At 33.7% G+C, this 24,371-nt stretch overlaps 1 pseudogene; it reads left to right on the top strand.

The window, feature by feature from the left end:
* Positions 1-3,250: 3,250 nt before the first annotated feature.
* LOC128221779 (receptor-type tyrosine-protein phosphatase kappa-like) lies at positions 3,251-22,204 on the top strand (annotated as a pseudogene).
* The last annotated feature ends 2,167 nt before the right edge of the window (positions 22,205-24,371 follow it).

Below are 24,371 nucleotides of genomic sequence, written 5' to 3'. Positions count from 1 at the left end.
GGCCCAGTCTACATGTCAAGTTTGATGACCAAAGGTCTAGGCATTGTTCGTTTTCCTATTGTTTACCATTGCAATTAAATGTTATTGAAAATCAACTATTCATTGGAGGTGGTAGTGTTGTGCCGATGATCGATTATAATCGACAATTGATCGGTAAGGCCTACGTCCGCGACAAACGATAGTGAAATTTGAACAATCGATTATAGAAACAAGGGACGTAACCGCTACCGACTAATTGTCTTTTTCTGGTTAATGCTAGTTAATGTTGAAATGCTAAGGTGTTACTATGTTTAGTTATCTAGTCAAATTGTAATCAAATCAGTAAGTCACTACAGTAACTTATTACAAATTTTCTTTGTAATTTAACTGCTAAAGAATTGCTTCTCAACTTCTCTTGTTTGTGGTTTTAAAGTGATTTTTAAAACATGTTACTGCATTTACTTCTTACCATGTAAGAATTTAGTTTTTTTCAGTTGTCTGAAAGAAAATGTTCTTATAAAACATATAGAATATTCAGCTGCTTGTTGTACTTGTTACTGACTTATTATTAAAACTAATTTGATATGTTTTTATTGTGTTTTTTAGATATGTATACAATACTAAATGTTAAACAAAAATTAGAGCATATGGTCTCATGTTCTGTAATAGTAACTTGTTAACACTAGCAGATATTCGCGTTCTGAATAAATAATGGAATTTATACAAAAACATGTACAAACAATTTTATAAGGGAACATTGATGCTTAAAACTTGTGCAAGTATTGTATATGTATGCCCTAATATGATAACTAAAGATAATTAAATAATGATTTAATCGATTAATAATCGATCATTGCTCGGTTTCATAAACCGAGTATCGATAATATTTTTTCTGTCCGATTCCCAACACTAGGAGGCGGGCCTTTGAATATTGATGATATCAAGGTGAGTCATACCTTTGAGATATTAAAATGACTTAAAAACATTTTATAAATTGACCATTTCCTGGTCTTCACAATTTTTCCCTTCTTCTTTTTAATTTAGTCTTACGAACGCAAAGATGGATTTCCTTTTAAAGTACGCATCGCATGGGGAAGGACAAGTCTTCAACATATACGATAGGCATGATATTTCTTATTACTGGAAATGGGGTTATAACGGTCGCTTTGTCTATACTTCGTACAACCTAGCTATATCATCGAATTTATGAAAGAAAAAGCTAACATAGTAAAGATAAAGTTGAAAATATACTATGATACTGGAAATTGTATAAAATGCAAAAATAAATAGGTGCTTGACCAACCGCCATGGTGGGACAAAGAATGCTATCATCTTAAACAAAAAAGTATTACCTTACGCACATTTCGTCATTTTTATAGTTGCAATGAGCTAAGAAGATATAAAGATAGGCGCAACGCGTTTAAAAAATACTGCTGTATGAAGCACGTTGATTATCAATGTAAGAACATATTAAAATTAGTAAACAGTGCAAACCCTACATCAATTTGAAAGCAATTCAAACTTGGCACAAAGTAATCAAAAGCGGTGTGTAGTATTGCTACCAAAGACTGGCACGGTTTTTTTCAAATTTCATAAGCCTTCTTTATAATGATGAAAATGCATTATTGGTTGAGGCGAAAATGTTAACAAATTTATAGACAAAAGTGCTAGCACTCTTAAAGTTCCTTTTACTTTATCTGAAGAGCGTAGTCTATTTCCATACTGGTAAATTTTAAATGCAGTAGGTAAGTTGGGACTTCGTCTGAATCTTTTTTATTATTCTTTTTCCGAAATATAACCATTTTCTTGTTATTACTTGATAAGAATTTGTGAACAGGAGTATCTTCACAATCTTGGGAACAAAGTATAATATGCCCTGTTCATAAATCTGGGTCAAATACTGTACCAGGAAGCTATGGCTCAGAAATACCTTTCAAAATAATGTGACGATTTTATTCTTTAGACCTCCGGAATGTTTGTGATAAAATTAATCACGTAAAGCTATTTCAATCATTTCTAAAGCAAGTGTATAAGGCATTATAAGAGTCTTAAAGCTTATGTACTTTAACCTTAATTCATGTTTTGGTACAGCTGGTGCGGTAACTAATTCGTTTCCCAGTAATATTGGTACGAGAAAAGGAGATAAATCAAGTTTGACAATCTTTATCCTCTTTGTTAACACGCATGTATAAGCTCTTTTAAGAGGGAAATGTGGGTCGGGCATTTTCATTACCTATGATATACCAGTTTTTTTAGTCAAATATTCGCGGATTGCTTTCAAAAAGGGCCGAATCGGCATTCAAATGACAGCAGCAGCTGAATACAATAGATGAGTGTTGTTTTAATTCCGGTATGGTGGTGAACCTTGAAAAAAACAAAGTTATTGTACATGTTTGTACACCTTCATCGTATTTGGGCATTTTAACGAATGCGTTAAAAAGAAATCTTATAAGAAACGTATTATTATAACGTTGTTTAATGTTATAAACACATGTGGAACTTTCTCCTCAAATATAGTGTTTGGGGTGGCGAAGCGCTCGAAATCAGTGTTATTTCGAGTGCAAATTCGTCAAATGTCTAAATAATATGTATGAAATTTATTTAGTAGTCTGTGAACGCAATGTAAACCATATAGTGTTTGGGGTGGCGAAGCGCTCGAAATCAGTGTTATTTCGAGTGCAAATTCGTCAAATGTCTAAATAATATGTAGTAAATTTATTTATTAGTCTGTGAACGCAATGTAAACCATCATTAACAAATCAAGAGAAACAATCATGTGTACAATGAAGATATATCTGTTTGATTTCATTCCCTTGACACAACTCGTATATTATTTGTTTTATTATGTATGACACGTATTTTGGGTCGGTGATTACTAAAACACTTGATTTGCCTTAGTATATATTCCCAGTTGGAAGTTAAGACGTTTATACAGGCTAATTTTGAAAAACATGTGATTATGTTCATATTATAGTTATGTTAAATACCAACGTCACCTCAGTTGATTCATTGTTTAATACAATAATATGAATTTGGCAAAATATATGATTATTTTCATACTATGGTTATGTTAAATACCAACGTCAGTTCAGTTGATTTAGTTTTGATACAATATGTATGAATTCCATTACAACTAAAGGCAAATGTTAGCTCATAAATATGAGAGCGCTTTATTAATAGTAATTTTACAATTATTAACTACTTAACATTTCCGTCCGGTTTACTGATGAACGCGTGACTAGATTCACTTCTGTATTCGTTCGCTAAAATGATGAAGTATACTTCAGGCTATACGGGTTTCAAACATATTTAAATAACGATAAAGCTTAAATTCTCGATGAATTTGAAAACATGACAGTAAAGTTTTAAAGTTGTTAGTTAACTTGTACAATAAAAGAAATACTGGAATTCAAGTGGTGATATATTAATTCGAAGATGTTCTAATTGTGTTTCATTTATATTTTCATCATGGAGATTTGCCACTTGGTGGTAATTCTTTGTCTGATATTTGTGCAAGCTCAAAGTAAGTGTTTATCCTGTGTTTTCTCCTTCATGTCTCTCAATTATTTTCCCCATACTCATCAAAGTAAGATAATTATGTGTTTTAAAACTACACTGCGTTTTCTACGTACATCTTATCTTAAATGCATACGGCACTGATGTTACGAAGACGCATGGACATGACGTCATTTAATGTGTAGTAACAAGTAGCAAAAGTTGCTTTTAAAATCGGAGATCTCATCAAATCGATTAATCAACAAAAAGCGGAAGAAATATTTTATAACTATTTTACGGTAACGAGTTCTAACAATTTTCTTCATATAAATGCGTTGCAATTGCAGTAAAATTCAGTAAATGTTCTGTTAATTTAGCATGTACATCAAAATATTTCGTTGTTCTGGCCGATCTATATAATTTAAATGTAGCCCTTATTTATTTGTAACTACGAGAAACGGATGTCTTAGTTATGAATAATTTAGTGCCTCTTTTCACCCGGAAATGGAACTATATTGTTAATGTTAAGATTTATTTCAATTTCAATTCAATACCATAGTGATGTTTAAAAAATACTTAAGACAGAGTGTACTTGTTTATCTTCTTGGTTTATCAATCAAGCAATCTTGTCATTTTACCTAAAAGATTTGGCGCAAGCTTTGCTTTTCAAACATTTGTTTTGTCCTTATAAAAATGAACGATGCTTAAATGATTGAATTCATATTATATAGGTCGAAACCCAAATGAACTTTTAACAAGTAGACTTTTCATATATGATGGAACCGGGGGTTTAGAAAATGGCAATTCACCCAGTGTATTTGTGTTATTCCTTGGTATCTACAATTATCCCAGTCTATTTGTGCTATTCATTGTAATCTACAATTCTCCCAGTTTTTTTTGTGTTGTAACGTGTTATCTACAATTCTTCCATCCTATGAGTGTTATTTCTAGTTATCTACAATTCTCCCGATATATTTGTGTTATTCCTTGTTATCTACAATTCTCCCAGTCTATTTGTGTTATTCCTTGTTATCTACAATTCTTCCAGTCTAATCCTGTTATTCCTTGTTATCTACAATTCTCCCAGTCTATTTGTGTTATTCCTTGTTATCTACAATTCTCCCAGTATATTTGTGTTTTTCCTTGTTATCTTCAGAATAAGGAAACAATTCACACTTTATACTTTTTTCCAGAAAATAGAAACAAGACTAAAATACGTACATTAATCTGACAGTATATCTATTAATTTATGATAACATGTATCATGTAAATATTATCTATTTAACAATACATACCAGCCGTGGTGTATAAGTATTCTAAGTAAGAGTGCACTAGATGAGTTCATCGAAGTGAAGGGGTCGAGTAACGGGATAAGAGTGACGAGAAAGGGTTAAGGGTGGTTTAATGCTTAGTTCACCGCCTTTTATTACAATTTATAAATAGTAACTCACGCTTCTCGATGACTATTCACGCGTACACGATGTACGCCCACTTTGATTGAAATAGAGTATTTTAAACAAGCATTGTTTTTTAATTGAAGAGCACTGAAAAACACTGTATTGAGTATATAAGAAAATTGCTCTTTTTCAAAGTTAATTGTTTCAAACCTTTTAACCAATGTCTGGTCCAAAACAGAAATATACGGTATCCAAAATCAATATCCAATATTAAAATCAATTAAAAAGAAATATAATTGCGTAAGTATTCTCAGGTATTGGTTGTTTTTTCTTACAGTTGTCTTAGCACAGGAGTGTTCAACATGTCAGTGTTGTGCAGTCGGCCAACACGCACCATGTACAATTGAAGGCTACTGTCAAAACGGATGTATAGACGGGTATTATGGAGAAAATTGTATAAACAAATGTATTACTCCGAACTGCAAAAGCTGCTATCAATCAATTGGTAGTTATTCTTGTTCAGAATGTAAATCCGGATACTATTTGAAAAATAATATTTGTTATAATTGTGGATCACAATGCAAATCATGCGCTACATACAGTTGTCTATCGTGTAATGATGGCTACTGGGGAGATACATGTGAAAACAACTGCAATGAAAGTTGTGCATCGTGCCAAAAATTGAATGGTTTTTGTCTGACCTGTGATCCAGGATATTACGTATATAATGGCAAGTGTAATACTTGTGGCACGCACTGTGCAGTATGTGGTGCAACAAGGTGTTCATCGTGTTATGACGGCTACTGGGGAGATACGTGTGAAAACAGCTGCAATGAAAGTTGTGCATCGTGCCAAAAATGGGATGGTTATTGTCTGGCCTGTGATCCAGGATATTACGTATATATTGGCAAGTGTAATACTTGTGGCACGCACTGTGCAGTATGTGGTGCAACCAGGTGTTCATCGTGTTATGACGGCTACTGGGGAGATACATGTGAAAACAGCTGCAATGAAAGTTGTGCATCGTGCCAAAAATGGAATGGTTATTGTCTGACTTGTGATCCAGGATATTACGTATATATTGGCAAGTGTAATACTTGTGACACGCACTGTGCAGTATGTGGTGCAACCTGGTGTTCATCGTGTCGTGTCGGCTACTGGGGAAATAAATGTGAAAACAGCTGTACTGGTAGATGTGCATCATGCCAACAATCGAATGGTGGTTGTCTGTCATGTAAGCCTGGCTATATGGGAAGCACTTGTGATGAACGCTGTGTAGAATATTGCTTGGAGTGCGACCGATTAGATGGTAATTGTATATCATGTGATAAAAGTCATTGGGGATATGCATGCGATGCGTGTAATGTTCAATGTAAAATATGTAATCAGTCAAATGGATGTTTGGAATGTAATGTTGGTTACTATGGTCAAACATGTGACAAAGACTGCGGAGTTTATTGTCAAAACTGTGACAGAATAAATGGTTGCCTACAATGTCTACCAGGATATTACAAACACAATAATATGTGTGCAGAGTGTTCGTATAGATCCAACGGATGCACATGCACAAGCAAAGTACAATGCAGTGGATGTGTAGATGGATATTTTCTCAACCCTTCATTGTGTTCAAAATGCCCTGAGTACTGTTCTAATTGTAATAAATCGTCTTTATCCGGTCAAACAGTATGCACCTCCTGTACTGCTGGTACGTTTGGAGAGACCTGTCAGTATATTTGTTCTCAGGATTGTGAAAACGGATATTGTGATGAGAAAGATCCTGATGAAACCTGTAGCCAGTGTGCGAATGGAAGATTTGGAGAGAAATGTGAGCATTTTTGTTCACTTGGATGCGAATCACGTAATTGCACGAAAGAAACTGGCTCTTGTACCTGCAAAACTGGATGGAACGGTCAAAGATGCCAAACATGTATGGATCAATCCTACAATGCCTTTAGATCTGATGTTAAGACACACTTTTAAATTCCTATAATCCCAAAGCTGTACAAAACGTTCCATTTTTAGACTCATATATATATGTTAGCAAATTGTATTTGTTTTCCAAAGAATTACAAAAACAACCGTACAAATCATTAATTGTAAATATACTCCTTTCTGTTTAAACTTTCGTGTTTTAAATCATATTATATAAATATATTGTTTTGTATTTCATTTTACTCGTTTGTCTCTTTAGTCATTCAGACAAAAACAGAAAACCAAACCACATTTTTATCACCTACTGCACCGTACAAAACATTAATTATTTATGTAAGCCTTTCTACACAAATTTTCCTGTTTTGAGTCATATTATATAATTATTTTGTTTTGTATTTCATTTTAATTGTTTTGCCTCTTTAGTCATTCAGACAAAACCAGAAAAGCAAACGACACCTACTGCACTGGGTGGGGTTATTGGAGGAGGGATTGTGGCTCTTTCTGCCACTGTGTTCCTTGCACTGTTTCTGTTTCGAAGAAGGTAATACAAAATAATATACTATAAATATGCTGTTATTCACGCTTTCTGACATTGTGTTCCTTGGACAGTTTCTGCTTCGAATATACTATCAATATACTATTATACACGCAAACAAACATAATTAAATGCATTTCAATTAATACTATTGTAAAACTTATTTTAAAAATAGTAATCTTCAAAACGCAATCTCCATGTGTTTTCAGAAAGGTAAATTTGAGCAATAAAAGTAAAACAAATGAAAAAGAACCCGAGAACCTCTCCGCGTTGTACGAAATATTGAACGATAGAAGTAAGTATGCGCCCTGTACATCCCGTAATGATTTTCTTGTGTATCCATAGCAAATTATGTTTGAGTGTAAGGATATTGTAAGGTTTGATTAAGTACGTTAAAAATTATAAGATAGTGATTAATCAATATATGTTATAGATATATGACGTAAAGTAACATTTTAATGATTAAGAATCGGCGGGGCTATCGTTACTGTATTAGAATACTACCTCATTAGTTGAAACATTGTCAACGCAAAATCTGACGCAGGGAGTGTGTATCGGATGATTGGCAGTAGGCAGACCTTTAAACACCCGCGAAAGCTGAAATTCTGAATGATTAAGCACAGTACTAAATTATGCACTTTAGCACTATGTTACCATCATAGAAAGCCCCAATTACCAGAGTCCACCACCGAACAGGTCCGGCAAGGAAACAGCGCATATTTTTACAGATGATAATCTTGAAATTGGTAGGATTGTAATCTAAATAGTTTAAAGGTTACATTATAGTTGTACAATGCTTGGGTTAAATCAAATTACGCTATGCCAGACAAATATGTTTTTTTCTTCAATAAAATTAACTCCAAACAAGACGAAATTTGTTTTTTGAATACTAATATAAAATCAAACTTACGGTATTGCAGAATAAACTATGTTGAATTTTTGATGTTAACTTAATACCTTTAAGGTATTGCAAACGAATTGGTGTTTTTTTAAATGAAGAAGAACCACATGTTAACCCTACTTATCGATATTGCAGACGAAGATGATGCTTCTGCTTATGCAGTTATATTTGAGGAAAATGGAGGTGTTTATTATAACAGCGCTGAAAAAGTAAAAGCATTCAAACTGCCTGTGGCCGATCTACAAACATATATACAAAATATTCGTTAAAAGGACCTAGAAGAAGAATTTCAGGTACGTGCACCACTTAAATGTACATCTTTTGATTTCTTATGTCTTTTAGTCGAGGTTTACGTGCAAATATTTCATGGATATATGTTTATTCATTTCACTCTCGTTGAATATAACAAAATTATTGCAGAAAATTCCATACGGTCTTGTGAAAGCCTATGAAGTTTCCCAGACGAAAATAAACATGCACAGTAATAGATACAAAGGAATCTACCCGTGTAAGGATACTTATCATTTCTTATTAATTCAGTTTTGTTATCATCGCGCAATAGTGTTTTGGTTATTAGTTTGACTTCCAATGCATTTTGTACACCATTAATACAATTTGTATGTTTTTCATGATCTAATGTGTAACTTGTTTCATTTCAGATGATGATTCGCGAGTTATAGTACGAGGTGGGGAAACAGACTACATTAATGCAAGCTATATGGATGTATGTTGTTTTTTACCAAAGCAGTATTATTGCAATGAGTTTCTGGCCTTTATAATTATAATTATATGTGTTGTAACACAGGAACCCGTTTCTGTATACTTCAAAACAAGTTGAAAAGTGCTTACTGGCAGAATCGTCATAATATCGAAATATTGCAAGATATTGGAATGAACTAAATCCCCACTGATCTCCTGTCTCTCTGACCGGTCCCAGGAGGTAACCCTTACAGCTGTAATTACAGAGTTTTAATGTTTATTTATAGGTATAATGTCATTGTTTCGTTGAAATGTTGTGTGCCTCTTATTCAATGTCTGTTAAGCCTTAACCTTACGTCACATTACAGTGTGGTCATCGTTAAATATATATCTACAGGGCTTGCCATCGTAACCATTGTTTTGGTATGGAATTTCAAATATTATTTGTATCGGCCAATACAAAGATAAGGAAATGATCATTTCGAATACGCCTTTGTTGCAAGTGTATTGTAAAACTTTCGTTAACATAATGATGAAGTTGTTATTAGACTGAAAACATTTCATACCAGCTTAATATTGTACATGCTTAAGGATTTGCTTATGTTTTATGCCAATACTTTGGTACACGATTCACTAGATTATTAGAATGGAGTGAACATATACTTCGTGAATCAATAACTGTCATTATCAAAAGCAAAAATTACATTTTCTTTCAGGGATTCAGAAGGCGCAATGCATATATTGCTACTTTGGGTATTGTCACGTTCTTTTGTACTTTAATTCGTTGTTTAATAATATATAATTAGAATTAATTATATCGATAACTTTACGACTTAGTGCGTAGACAATTAATTCCTTTCCCTTTAAACCTGGTTTTTACTATGATGAATAGCAAGTGCAAACATGAATGAATATTACATTCAATTATGCAATTTTAAGGTCCAATGTCTACGCCGCTTGGCGATTTCGGCCAATTTTGGCGAATGGTCTGGCAACAGGAAGTGGAGAAGATTGTCATGATGGTCAATTTGGTAGAGGATGAGGTAAGGTAATATTTATTGTGCCCTTCTATGAAAATGTGTAATGTTGGTGGAACTTGAACATAAAATGGTCTTCTCAGTTTGTTATGATTTTGTAATGAAATGACTTTGAAATATATATGACCAATATTGAACTAGATTAACAACAGCAACAAATCTTTCGCTTCGGTATTCATTCATTATTACAATAAAACGGTACCACATGTTATATAGATATGAATTAAGTATAGATTTGTTTTAGTTCCCTGATTAGTCTGTGTCTTTCTAGTGAGGAGAATAACTCCTTTCGAGTGCCGTCACCTATTAGTTCATTTATCATTTTGGTCCTTAAGTGAAGTTCACTTAAATATTCATATAAATGTGATAAATAAGTTAATATTTATTTCATTGCAGAACATAAAATGCGAGCAATATTGGCCGGACCATCATCAAAGTAAACTATACGGCGATATAGAAGTTGTGTGCAAGGTTGAAAAACTGTACGCAGATTTTATTTGGAGACAATTTACGCTTTCTCAGGTACATTGAACATGGTCATTACTCCTTAGTTTATAGCTATAGCAGGCCGATTTCTGGATTGAATGTTTTAGTATTGCGGTTCATTGATGTATGAAAACATTTGGACTTTACGATTAACCTCTGACCAAACGTTTTCCTTTATAGATAAAGTGCAACTCGAACATATTCAATTCTTACATCTGTACTAATAATGCACACAATTCCTCTGGGATTACCCTACTGAAACAATGAAAAATAACGCATCCGAAACAAAGGAACGTAGTAAATAGTCGACTGAACGCAATGACGTCAGTGGTTTCATCGACGTCACATGCATTTTATGAAGTAAACCTTCATTTGACAAATCACAAGCGTCGATTTTGTACCATCAGAGATATTTAGCAGATGTTTCGTTCATCATATTATGAATATATGTTCGTCTAAAGAAGTCCAATAGAACTGTAAATAATGAATGTTTATATATTGAAACTAAAGTAGTTATACATCATGTGGTGATTAAATGCGCCATGCAAAAGTATCTTCATTGTATTATGATTTAACATAGTAATATAAGTAAAGAGCTAAGAGTATACTGGTTGAGGTAGCTGGAATAAAATTAGAATATTAAACAGTTCCCTAGCCAAATATTTTCCGTCAAAACGATTGCGTACTTGTTATATAATAGTAATATAAAGATGATATGATACGGGTTTAAGTGTGTGTTCAAGTATCAGGTTGCAACGAACTAAGTGCTTTATCAAAACTTCCTTATTGCTTTATACTGTTGTAAATATATTTAATGGGAAACCACCGTTATCTATTTTGTTAACCTTTAACCTTTCAAATGAAAGTGAATGTTTAGAAAAATAGTTCAAACGTTCAGCGCTATTATTGTCGGAGAATGGTAAAAGACGAATGTCTACAAATACATATTATTTGATGGCATTTTTCCTCGATGTGAAAGATGTTAGTTCAAATATGATAAATGGATCATATAACTCTTACTAGAATCAAATCAAAATTATTATCTTATTTCCCTACTTAAAATAAGTAGAATGTCCCGAACCTTTTACTTAGGCAGGAATAATTTTGAAAGGTGACGTTAACGTCAGTATGCTAATTAGCTGCCATAGAAACTACCCGTCGGAAAACAATATCGTAACTATAACGATGGAATTTAAAGTGATGTTTATGTTGATGTTTTAATAAAGACCAACTCGTATCTTTAAACACATTAAATTGGTTTGTGTCGTTAATAGTTTGTGACTAGATCGTTAATTTATCAATAGATGTGTAAGCGTGTATTATTGAAATAGCAATTAGGTGTTATTCATCTTACACATAGAATGCATTGTAAATATAAAAATTCATAGCCAATATAAAACGTTTTTTTTATATCAGCCGCTTTTTAACTTTATTCTTCTTCTCCAAACATGGTATCAGAACACTGAAGAAAGAAGTCTACATCATCTACAGTTTACGAGCTGGCCAGACATGGACATCCCTGATGACGTCACATCAATTATTGAGTTAAGACAGAGAGTGAACGCCTTGCCGAGTACCCTCGACGGTCCAGTAGTTGTGCATTGCAGGTTTGATGTCAAACTTTGATTAAAAATACTGACATTTAGCGGGTTTCTTTTCAAAAAGTGTAGCAAATGCAAAACAAAAATAAAAGATGGAAATAAGCTTAGATCAATTTAGAAAAAAAGACGTCTGAAGACAGAATTTGTTAATGAATGAGAGCCAGCAAAATTGCATTCGATAAAATGGATAGGGGCTGTTGCCTTCTGAAAGACGAATTATCGCCAAGAATAGGTCAAAGGTCACGACCTAATGCATTTCCATCACAAATGCTTCGTCTGATTATCAAAAAATATTCATGCACAAACACCTTAAGACGTCTAAAACAAACAAAAATGATTTCAAATTATAATCTTATTCTGTGAACAAAAGTAAAAAAGCACTATGAAAAAATGTATATAAATATATTGGTAAACATAGAAGAGCTCTATTTAGACAAAATGTTTAAAATTAGGCCAAACCATTGTCGGCATAAAGAGACCAATAAGTAAGCCTTTCCAGTGCAAACAAGTCCCTGTTAAAGGAACAAATGAGTCCCCATGGTGGCAGGTGTCCATTGGAGCGAAAATCCGCATGGATAGTCAATGACAAAAAATGTCCGGTTAGCGAAATGGTAAGCACACTCGCTTCTCAACAAGGCGACCAGGGTTCGATTCCCGACCTGTGCGCATGTGAGTTTGGTTAGTGGTCACCAAGCCGGACAAGTGGATTTTCTCCGGGTTCTCCCGTACCACAAGACTACACTCACGCGCAACATTGTGCCAACGAGATGACATAGTAAAAGTTATCATGAATTTCTTCACAATCGTTGTAAAATATAAAATGTTGAAACTAATGACAAATATATATAGACACCATGTTAATTCGCACACACCACAGAACGAATGTAGTATGCATATACACTAGTATAGATATATTGATAGTCATATAGTTTTTTAATAAGTATTTAAGTAACTACTAGTATACGTTAAGCACAAGAATACAGAATAATCTCCTTGGCAATAGCGGTACTTGTTTATATACAGAGTTGATTGAAAAGTAAACAAATACTTGTTCTTAGTCTACCTTATGGGTGGACGTATAAGCGGTAGCTATTGAGCTTTCTGTACCTTCAGTGCTGGTGTTGGCCGAACGGGCACATACATAGCTCTAGACATTCTGACAAAAGAGGGTGAGGTAGAAGGAACCATAGATATCCCTGGGTGTGTCCTCAACATGAGACAGAACAGGCCAAATATGATTCAGACTATGGTGAGATGTTTACTTATATATATATATATATATATATATATATATATATATATATATATATATATATATATATATATATATATATATATTGTATGAAATTACTTTTACCCGAACGTAAATATTAAACTATTTCTTTAGCACAGCTACGTATACGCTGATATTAATCTTGTTAATCTAGACCATGGGAAGAGAAAAACATATTAAGATTTGTATGGATACCACGTGATAAATTACGTCACAAATACTACATCGGAAGGCAATAATTTGCTTCGAATGATGAATTAAAACAAAGATTATAACCGTTCTTGTTCTTCACCATTTGAAATGACAATAAGGACAGTCTATGCTGCTTAAAGAGCCCCGCCTTCGTTATAAAAGGAGTTTGATTAGGTGCTTAGTTCCCTTAAACACTTCGACACACCTCTTTCCAAAATATGCGGCGGTTTTGTGAAAAGGTTTGTCGAAGCGTTTTAAGAAACTAAACTCCTAATCAAACTCTGATAAAAGATAGAAGGATCGAAAGATCTGTAAGCGACATAGACTGCGCTAGTTTTCATTTAAATTGGTGAAGAAATAGTAAAGTTAAAATTTTGTTTAAATTCTTCACTCCAGGCAAAATTTAAATTCTTCACTCCAGGCAAAATATTGCCTTACGATGCAATCTATCACGTTGTATGCACACACTGTTTAGACCTCTAATAAAACTATATGGGGTCAAATTTTTACCACTATACCTCTCTTAACTTCATGTCAGCGTCACATTAATATTTGTTGCAACTACTGTTAATTATTGTTGTTGCATTCATTCATGCATTGTCTTTCAAAGTACCGCACAATCACATACTTCTTTTGTAATTGCTATTTTAGAGTCAATACAAGTATCTTCACCAAGCTTTGGTTTATTCATTGACTCTTGAGTGCTCGGTGGTAAAACGAGAACACTTCCATAAATATATGGAGAAATCCGGATAAGAGGAGATAAAGATGCAGTTTGAGGTACGACTGTTACACTAAGTATCAACTAGTATAATGTAATAAATCAATATTTGACCTAAAATGTGAATGTCATGCTCCAAATGTGTACATACTGCTTTAGTGTTACTCAAACATAACGTTGCTTTCGAAATAAACTTTAGAAAATGGAAATGGTCCGGGAGCAGAAGTCCGATAAGGAAGTACAGGCAACGGAAAGGAATCAGCTTCTGACTAAAAAGAACAGGAAACACGCGGATATACCAGGTACCATGGTCATTTTTATTGCAAAAGGGCATCTTTGCGAACTACCTTAGATACATACTGTTATCATATGAAAATAAATTATATAGAAGAATTAAATTTATACATTCAGATAATTATTTTGAAACTTTAATGGTGACGATTAACATGTTCTGCTTTGTACAGTAGTTACCTAACTTAGTCCGTTGCAATTTTTATGGTTAACATCTATATTCTTGGTTCTGTGTATTGTAAGGTGACTGCAACAGACCGCGTCTCTATCTGTGTTTACAACCCGGCGAGTCTGATTACATCAATGCGATATACATCGACGTAAGTGTGTGCTTTGTATGACATGATCAATATAGATTATAATAATATAATATTCCTTGATAACAGTTGTCCAGTCCATTTAAGTTCAAAATAGTACTACAATGTACCCTTCATTGTTTGCCCTACATTGTTAGCCAATCAGGGGCGCGAGATTTCTAAAATGTTTCTTATTTGTGAAGTATCGTTGCTTATTTCTGAAGACGTCGACTCTTCAGGATAAAGTAAATTGCTATAACTGCGCAAGCGCATATAGCCCCACATATTGTTCGCATAGGCGCGATTTCAGTGTCAACGATGATTTAAATGACGTCACAATATCTTGCATTGATTGGCAGGTCTTTTTGACAGGCGCTCTGCTTATTTTTAAAGCGGATGCAATTTGGGAGGTTAACGCTTCCTTAGGTTATTTATTCACGAAGAAATTACTGCATAAACTCTAACCTATATATATGACAAGACAAGATGTACCTTTATAGGGGAATGAGACAAAGGCCTAAAAAAACAATAAACGAAATACACAAAACGCTACACTGCATTTGTGACACATCTCTATTTCAGAATTTAAAAACCAAACACCGCTTCCTGGTTGCACAAACACCTCTGCCTGACACAGTTGACGATTTCATTGCACTTGCTGTTCAAGAAAACTGTTCCTGTATCGTTAGTATGGAGGCACATTTGGAAAATCACATCGGGAAGGTTTGTTATTTCACGCTTACCTTAAGGTGACACTTTAATTCAAAATTCATACATACACACGTATTACAAACTTACAATTTTGAGTGATAAACCATTACCTACTTGCTAAGTAATGCATTTAGGTCAAGTGTTAATTACTGATTATCAGATTGTAACCGTGTATTAAATTGCTGAACACGCACAAATATTAAACGATTGGAGAGTTCTTAAAGATTGACTATGATCTACCATCGTCTCAGAAGGTAGAAATAGTTTATTTTCTGCACATTTCTTTCAAATTAAACTCGGTATCCTTCGTAAGAACTACTGTTTTTGACATTTATTTATCCTTCTTGGTATATTTAAACAATTGTATTTATTGTGGTAACTCTTATGTTGGAGTAGGAGCGCAAGTTTAAAGTAGAGCTTACATTGCGTTTCTATTTTATTATTTTCATATCACAAATTACGTAGCCATTATGACATAACATGTTAATATATTTTAAATATCAGTAGTGTTACAACTTATAACGTTACGTCATTTATCAGTACAGTAGCTCTAGAAATCATAAAGGAACGGTTTTATTAATTCTAGAAAAATAATAAGTTCTATATATATCATATAGATGTGAAAAATATGGTTTCCTGCTTCTTATGATATTGTTTTATACAGGGGATTGGCTTATACTTTTCTGGTGAAAACCAAACAATGAAGGCTGGTATGGTTTCCGTACGATCCACCACAGATCAAAGTTCAAGACACTTTGTAAAAAGAATGCTGCATTTCGAACACGAGGAAAAGGTAAGACTTAAAGCTGCACTTTAACAGATTTATCGTTTGACAACTTTTCTTATTGTTTGTTTTTGAATTTTTGAGTACATGTCTGGAAAAAATAATACATTGTAAAAAACTGCTGGTAAAATTTGCAATTTATCATATTCAAGTCAGAAAAATGATATTTTATGGCTAAAAGCGTTACTAACGCTTTAAGAAAAATGAACTTTTAGGCAGTTTTTCCGAACATTTGAGATTTGTTCTATTGTGAATTATCTGTTATGACTGAATTGAAGGCACTGATGTCAAAATTAGCCGTTTTAAACAAAAGTGTTAAAACTGACAGTATGTTAGAAAGCAGCGTCAAGCTTTGTGATTGTGCGCAAATTAGAAAAATGTTATTTTATCTTTGTTTGTTAATTTGTATGTGATTTTAATAATGTCCTTACGCTTATTCGAAATCAAAGATAAAAAATGTTATTATATAAAATAAAGGCAACAACAACAACAACCTTTATTACATTGTCGATTTTACATCGCTAGCTTTGCATGTAAACATTATGTTTTTGTTGGTTTATAGACCAAGAAAGATGTGACCATTCCACACTATGAATACCTAGACTGGGATTCGAAACACAATGTTCCTAAGACGCCCGAACACTTCGTTGCCTTCGTCAAAGAGGTTGAAGACGTATCCAAATCATCTCATTTGAATGGACCGATACTAGTGCATTGTCTGTATGTACAAACTTTGTTTTAGATTCCGTTTGCCTTTAAATTATGAGTTAATGTAATTATTAAAAAATACTTAATTTTAAATCCTTAACTTATTCATACAAAAGACGAAAACTGTAAATAAAAAATAAAAAAATATTTGAAAAACAAGTTCAGTCGAAATCCGTTATGTCGAACTCTGTTATCTCTATTTTCCGGTTATGTCGAACTCTGTTATCTCTATTTCCGGTTATGTCGAACTTTTCGAATATTTTGGGTTCAGTTAGAGATGTTTGACATGTTCTGTGTTTCAGTTTTATCGAATGTTCGTTATCTCGAAGTAATTCCCGAGTCACAAACGACTTCGACATAGCGAGTTTAGACTGTATACTATAGGAAAATATAAAACACTTCGTTTATTTTATTACTACGATCTTAGACACCATCTTTTACACGGCATATTCCCTTTGTGACAGGAACGGTGCTGGAAAGTGCGGCATATTTTGTGTTGTCTCGACATTACTTGAAACACTGAGTGAAGATAATGAAGTCAGTGTGATCAATGTCGTGATGAAAGTCAGAGCTAGAAGACCGCTCGCTATTCCAAATAAGGTGAATATAAAAAAAAACTTTTTCAAAACAAATGGTTCGTTTCCTTCGTGTAGAAGAAGAAGAAGAAGAAGAAGAAGAAGAAGAAGAAGAAGAAGAAGAAGAAGAAGAAGAAGAAGAAGAAGTTTATTCAAAGAAATATATCACACAATACATACTTGAAATAAGCCAACAAATATTTTGTACTGCATGTGAAGGAAAATCTGCATGGTAATAGAGTTGTACCTCAACGATACAATGGAAACCACAGGCAAATTAGGTAGATATAAAACTACTTTTTCAAAACAAATAGTTCGTACTGCATGTGTTGGAACATCTGCTTGGTAATAGAGTTGTATAATAATGATACAATGGAAACCACATGCAAATAAGGTGAATATAAAACCACTTTTTCAAAACAAATGTTTCGTTTTCTGCATGTGTAGAAACAGCTGCTTGGTTAAAGAGTTGTATCACGATGATATAATGGAAACCACAAGCAAATAAGGTGAATATACAACTACTTTTTCTAAACATTTTTTTCGTTTACTGCATGTGTAGGAATATCTGCTTGATAATAGAGATGTATCACAATGACACAATGGAAACCTCGGGCATTGACCAAGTAGCACAACAATTAACAATGAGGGGGCTCAAGGTTCAAGGTTTAACATACACTGAATCGTCACCTCGGTGCAATAACTCAATAACTGCATATAGAATTGAAGCAGATATTGCGTTCTTGCACTAAGGTGATGGTTCAATTAGAGACACAATTTAAAACTGTGTGTTTAAAAAGAATGTCCATGAATCATATATACATCTACTGAGCCAGGATACAAAAGCATTTATCGTTGTGTATTTTTTCAATCCAATCAGGTGTGTGTTATACTATTTAAAAGTTGTACTAATAGTTTTCAGATTTAGCATCTTTGTTAGTATGTATGCCAAAGTGACTAGCAAAATTTAATTGGGTTAGAAAATATAACATCGTTGACGCAACTCACGGCGTCATATTATTTATTTATGACGTTGTTAATGTAAATGTACTCAGTTGCTCTCATCTGATGAATACTTTTTAACGTCAAATCGCATTTTGAAATGGGTGTCATGCTTTCTGTTTGCATATTTTTAAAAATCAGTAATCATACCATAATTTTTATTAATATTCCATTTGTTATGAATTCGATATTTCAGGAGCAGTTTTACTTCTGCCACGAGTGTGTTCTCCATTCCATGAACGCAACAGATAACGCTGTGTATTACAACATAAGTGGGGATATCCAGAGGGAATAAACAGCACTGACCAATTCTGAAAAATGGCATACATCCTCTTACCATTGACACGAACACATGTCTATATACGTTTGGTAGCTTTATGATGACATGTTAAGCTATGCTTTTTATGATTAACAGAACACTAGACTTTCATTTGTCAATATAAACATTGTATTGTAAACATCATTGTAATTAGTGCTTTTCCATTTTTGTACAAATATCAATCAATTTGATTTGCTTTTATAACATATTCACAAAGTCGCGAGTTTACCATTGCCAGACACTCATTTAATGAAATTAACGCCTGGGCGGTTTAACTTTCGTGCCAAAATACCACGTGACTTCACAAAGGGTGGAGCTTGTGGGTCAACTAAGTACGGACACCGAATAAGTTAGAGTTCATTTTGGCGATGCATAGAAAATGTTGCATGATTTCTAGGCCTGTTGCCTTGCTGCGCTTGCTTCGTTTTCTGTAGGTCGCCAAAATGAACTCTTACATGAGCTCTTATTGGTTTATCATGTTGCAGAGTGTTGTATTGTTACGATATATAGGGGATATTATGGTAGGACGCTTTTCTGGTGACCTGTATCACGTCGAATTCGGTGTATAAACACGTATCCGTCGAGACCATAGGTCGAGACGGATACATGTCTGCTCACCGAACGAGACGTGATGCAGGTCACCAGAAAATCGTTATATCGTAATATTCTATTTATTATATACCTGCCTATTTAATTATTCCTTTTTATTTTTCGGTTTCAATTTGATTTAAATTGACCGTCATCTGTCAAATGCGCGCATGAATTCGGATGTGTTACGTAGTTTTGTATAATGAAGTCAAGGGAGGCTACTACAGCGAAACGAAGTCAGAAGTTACAGAATTCACTTTATTGAGCAAAATAAGAACAAAATATTTTGAGTGTAGGCAAAATTAACACTTTGCTAATACGAAAACAATTATTAAATGTCACAGCACAAAACAAAACACAAAAACGGTACTTATTTTACCAGTATACACTAATCGTCATTTCCTGTAGACGTAACGAGGCCATTTTTAACAAAGTAAATATTCGTGGGATATTTTGACGATCATAATATGCAGAATATGAGGGAACTTCGTGAGTCAATCGCTATTTCTATCGATGACGCGAAATAGCCTTCTTATTGGCGAGCTGCTCATATTTTTATGATAACAAACATGGATAATGCAACAATTTATGAACTTCGAAATGCCAAACAACTAGTTGAGTACTAGTTCACTGAATTAGCTGTCTAGATAGATTAGAAGTGTTCTCTGCTTCGTGCTTATCCTCATGGTTCTTTGAAGAACATAAGAACCATGTTCCTGAATATTTACATGCTTCTGGAGCGAGAGTAAAGTTAGATAATTTAATGTTTTTGAAAGTTGACAAGTTTTACCAGTTATTTGGTCACGCAATTTTTTACCAACGCTAAAGTAGTTCCGAGATTACACACGGTACTCGCATGATACGGAATCAGAAAACGACAGTATGGTGATACGGATTTTTCAATACGTCGTGCTGTATTTTCACTGTTGGATATGGAAAAGGAATGTAAAAGGCATATAATAATAATGAATCTCATATCAGAACGCTACCAAATAGGTGAGGCTTAATATGCAAGCTTACCGCGATCAGTAGCATTTGATAAGTTACAACGAGAATTTATTTTATACAGGCCACTATTTTATACTAAGCCCGTTTTTTGCGATTTTTCAAGAAAACGCTTTCCTGTTACTTCATTTTCTTAACGGTAACATTGAAAATATATATTTTAGAAATATAATGAAACTTGCCTTTCTGGTTATCAACTTAAAAGTGCATGTTTGATATTCCTTATGTGGCTTCCACGTAAAGCCCGGCTTTTCGCGAAAATCCCAGGTTTTTTTTAAAGTTGCACTCTCACAGATTGAACGTTTTGACAACTTTTTATTTTTTGTCTTGGAACAAGCCAATTTTTGCAAAAATCCATGGAAACCAGTGATATAAGATTGCTGACAAAAAATGATCGCAGAGTTGTAAAAATGGTAAATCTGTGAAAGTGCAGCTTTAAAAAACTCACTCCAATAACTTCATTTTAGTCAAGTTAACATGGAAATATATGTCATGCATGTTATAAAGCTTAAATTTCTGGTAAACGACTATAAAAATTTATGTTGATATTTCTTATCTGGCTTTGAACGAAAAGCCCGGGATTTTTGCGGCTTTCCATGAAAGCGCTCCTCTGTAATGGCATTTTTTAACACGGTCACATTGAAAATATATTTTAGACATATAAGACTTGCATCTCTGGTTATCAACTTCAAAAGTAATTATTGTTATTTCATAGCTGGCTTTTTTCACAAAAAAACGTCTTTTCGGGGGCTTTTCGAGGAAACGGAGATACGTCATTTTTGTCATCGAAAATTATATACATTATAAAACTTCCATTTCTGGTAATCGATACTTATGCGAAATACTACAGAAACAAGCTTAGTAGCAAAAAGATTAAACATAAACCCGGTGTCATGGCACTGGGTAAACGCCAAAGACATAGAACACAAAAACAAAAATTCACAAACAAGAAACATGGAAGAACAGCACAAAACTCCACAATCAACACAGTGCATACGTATACTATATATAAAAAAAACTAGGTATTTTTATCAAGGATTGTTAGATACCGCCTTAGAACGGTCAGTAAAATGTAAATTTACTGGGGGTTCAAACCAGTTTACTTGAAAAGTACATGTATGATACTTCATCTGTAGCTTTCACGAAAAACGAGTTATACATTGCGCATGCCTTTTATAATTCATGCTACTCTAGTCTGCACGTTTTGCATTATGTATTAAATATGTCATGTTTTGAATGTGAGCGTTTTTTCACTGAAAATCATGTTTTGAATACTTTTAACGTTATCTTTAAATATTCGCGCTTTTAGATATTGTTATAGTGTAGCTGTTAGTTAGTTTATTTGAATAAAGCTCTTTTCCCCCTTTGTTGGTCATTCGTTTTATTTATCAAATAACGTGATAATTCACACCGTTTTAATGTAAAGATAAGTAACAATTGTACTACATTTTGGAAAATGAGAAACTCAAAGAAATTAAAATAACTTTAATTTATCATTTACAGCGTCAAAGACGTACTTAAAACGACTAAGGCTCTAACGTCGAAAGTCATAAATTCACGTTATTTTTGAAATAAAACAGCGAAGCCAACTTTCAAGTTTTTCAATGGATGTTGTTTCATTGGAGATTACATTTTATTTCACATACAATTGATATATTTGATCATCTAAATATTAAATCAAACCGTAAAATTCGAAATATGACGTCATTTTTTGGCGTCACGCACGTATAATTTATTCAATATGAAGACTATGTATTAATGCTAATGTCGTATTAGTTGTAATAAACGGTACAAAACTTTGTTAAAAATTGGGCGTACAGTCAAAACTCGTCTGCTCGATATCCCAGGGACCGGCGAAAATACTCGCAAATATCGACCCAAGCGGGAGTGCTTACAAAGAGTAAAACAAAATCGGCCCTCAACATCCAGTTCGAGCCAACGTGGAAATCGAGCCAAGCGATATCGAGCCAACGTGGAAATCGAGCCAATCGATATCGAGCCAACAGAGAAATCGAGCCAAGCGATATCGAGCGAACGTGGAAATCGAGCCAAGCGATATCGAGCCAATCGATATCGAGCCAACGTGGGAATCGAGCCAAGCGATATCGAGCCAACGGGCTTTGACTGTATATGTTTTAAGATCCACATTAAAACTTGAGGAAGACGGTGCCACAAACACACACAACGATTAACCATTTTGTCGGTTCATTCAGACTTAAACGAATGACTAGATCAACACACCATAAGGTTTTCACACGCATTTCATGTTTGTCATGGTTATCATCGGATTGAGCGTTACAAATCGTACGTTTTATAAATAACCGTATTGTGTTAGGCCATGAGTCTTAACGTAAACATATTCACTAACGGAAGTTGACGTCGTCCGTAGACTTGAAGATAGATTGTTAAACACCATTTCGCAAGACGCATTTTGCCAAGTATTATTTTATAATTACTTATAATCAAGCGCTCTCATTTCTATGGTTTAAAATTTGTGTTTTAATTTTATGGAATCCATACTATTGTATTAAACACTGAATCAACTGAGGTGACGTTGGTATTTAACTATGATATGTACATAATCACTTTTTTATTTCCAAATAAACTGATATAAACGTCAATACTTCCAATTTGGAATATATACTTAGTCAAGTGTAGTATGTTTAGTAAACAAAGGTCACCGGCCCAAAAAACGTGTCATACATAATAAAACAAATAATATACGAGTTGTGTCAAGAGAATGAAATCAAACAGATATATCTTCATTCTACACATGATTGTTTCCCTTTATTTGTTAATGATGGTTTACATTTAGGTCACATACTACTAAATAAATTTCCTATATATTATTTAGACATTTGACGAATTTGTCTTTGTTCAGTTTAATAATATTTTATTGCATGAGAACGTATTTGACAATGACATATCAATACAAATTTCAACACAATATTTAGACCGACATTATACAATCAAGCATGCAAAGGGATTGGGCCACGAGTTATGCTAACATCAGTTACGGCCCTCTCCCGAAGCGTCACATTCTATACCAAGCAAAGGTGTTTTATAAGCAAAAAAAATAAAAATAGGAGTAATATCTCATGTATATTTTGATTGTTTAAGTAAAAAGAACAACATGATACAGTAGAGCGCTTCGCCACCCCAAACACTATATTTGGGGGAAAAAGTTCCACATGTGTATATAACATTAAACAACGTTAGAATAAATATTTCTTATAAGAAAAATAACAATATTTGAACGCAACAACTGTGTATTCGATAAGATGACCAAATCCGATGTAGGTATACAAACAATGCGGTGTAAATGTAAAAAATAGATCAAGTAGATCCAGCGTGTCCAATAGATCAAGAAGATCCAGCCTGTCCAATAGATCAAGTAGATCCAGTGTGTCCATCCTGTTTTGGAAGTCACAAACCATTCAGCTTCATAAACTATAAATATGGAAATGATCCAATGGTCTGAGATGGTATAACCATGACTTGATTCACTGTCATGTCTCAGTTAAAGAATTTAGGCATGTAACAATTAATAGGCCTCTCTCAAATTATATGCATACCTTGTATTCCATTACCAGAGCGAGGCTAACTAAGCAAGAATCTAAACACAATGGCTGATAAGCCCAATCACATGCAATTCAGTGGAAAATCTGCTTAACATTGCTATGTGCCTTTCTGTAACTCAGATTATAGTTATGATAATAACATACACTTCCTAAAGATGCAATTATGAAAAAGAAATGGATTGTGAAAATAAGACGAGATAAAGGAGAACATTTCAAGGTAATTTAAATTTGTTTTCTGTTAACCTAAGGCTATTTGTCTTACA

The sequence above is a fragment of the Mya arenaria genome, chromosome 16 (genome assembly GCF_026914265.1).
Source record: "Mya arenaria isolate MELC-2E11 chromosome 16, ASM2691426v1".
NCBI classification, from domain to species: Eukaryota; Metazoa; Mollusca; class Bivalvia; order Myida; family Myidae; genus Mya; species Mya arenaria.
This window is presented reverse-complemented; position numbering and strand designations above follow the sequence as displayed.